This window comes from Theropithecus gelada, chromosome 1 (assembly GCF_003255815.1).
Source record: "Theropithecus gelada isolate Dixy chromosome 1, Tgel_1.0, whole genome shotgun sequence".
NCBI classification, from domain to species: domain Eukaryota; kingdom Metazoa; phylum Chordata; class Mammalia; order Primates; family Cercopithecidae; genus Theropithecus; species Theropithecus gelada.
In genome coordinates this window covers 5403625-5405018 of record NC_037668.1, presented here as the reverse complement: position 1 = coordinate 5405018, position 1394 = coordinate 5403625, and the positions used below count along the sequence as shown (strand labels likewise).

Here is a 1394-nt window from a genome sequence, read left to right as displayed (position 1 = left end):
TTCCTCTTCCGGTAGCTACCTGCTGAAGCAGCTTTGGAGTGGGGCAATTCCTATTTCCTAAACCCTCTCCCCTTTTCTTTGTTACCCCAGACAAACATTCAAGAGCTTTTCACCCTGGATAACTAGACCAGGGTAACAGAAACAACAAACCTAGGGAAGTTACACAGGTTCTAGGTTCTTACATACTTTGAATCCCCTGGCTTTTGTCTCCTTCACAAGGGATAATAATGGATAAATTCTGCCCTCCACATTTATTTATTTATTTATTTATTTATTATTTATTTATTTATTTTTACAAACGAGGCAATTTAACCTGGCATGGTTTGTTCTAATGCTTCCTGTTGGCAACTGCCACCTCTCCGGCAATTCTGTCCACATCTGTCTGTCCCCAAGGTGTCAGTTTGCAGCCCCCATCTTGGCCCTTTTCCACCATTTTCAGCCCCTCCAGGGCTTAGAGGACCCGGTGGGCCACACTCTTGGAGCCTTGGCTGAAGTGACTGGGCATGGCGCCATTTCTTTGACGTCCCCCATTGATCTTGGTCATGGAGTCAACCCCAGCGCCACCCCGGAGGTACAGATGCCGTGCTGTGGAAGCAGCTCGTGTGCAGAACCAGTTCTCATCACAGGGAGCAAGCTCTTTGTGCTTGGCCACCCATTTGGGGACTTTCAGCTTCCCGAACTTTTTGAGAAAGGCTGCCAGAGCTCTGACGAGCTCCTGCTGGTCCACGTCTTTTACAGTAACTCTAGGCATGGTGCAGCCTCTGCACTGCCAGCCAGGGGAAAGGGCCACATTTATTTTTAAATGACCTCACCAATGATCTTTCATTCAGACCTGACTCTTAGATGTCCCCAAGGAATGATGTGAGCCCACCCCTTGTCTTAGGAGTTCCCTGATCTGTCCCATATGAAAAGGATCCCTTTTAAGCAGTTTCTCATGGTCGTTTTCATCCCATTACTTCATACATGACCTTATACTATGCGTTCTGGGTTCTTAAGGATGTGTAACAAATCACCCAAAATTTAACAGCTTAACATAATAATTTACTATCTCTCATGGTTTCTGCTGTTCAGGAATTTAAGGAGGTCTCCGTTGGGCAGTTCTGGCTCAAGGTCTCTCATGCACTTGCAATAATATATCAGCTGGGGCTACAATCATCTGAAGGCTTTACTAGGATAGGAGGATCCACTTCCAAGGTGGCTCATACACATGAATGACAAATTGGTTGCTGGCTCTTGTCCAGGGACTCAGTTCCTCTCCATGTGGGACTCTCCACATTGCTGCCTGAGTGTTCCCATGGCAGCTGGCCTCCCCCAGAGCAAGAAATCCAAGAGACCAATGTGGGTGCTGGAATGACTTTTATAACCTAGCCTTGAACATCATACACTATTAATTC

The 1394-nt window shown here is 46.6% G+C and overlaps 1 pseudogene; it reads right to left on the bottom strand.

The window, feature by feature from the left end:
* Positions 1 to 328: 328 nt before the first annotated feature.
* LOC112614282 lies at positions 329 to 778 on the bottom strand (annotated as a pseudogene).
* Positions 779 to 1394: the final 616 nt, after the last annotated feature.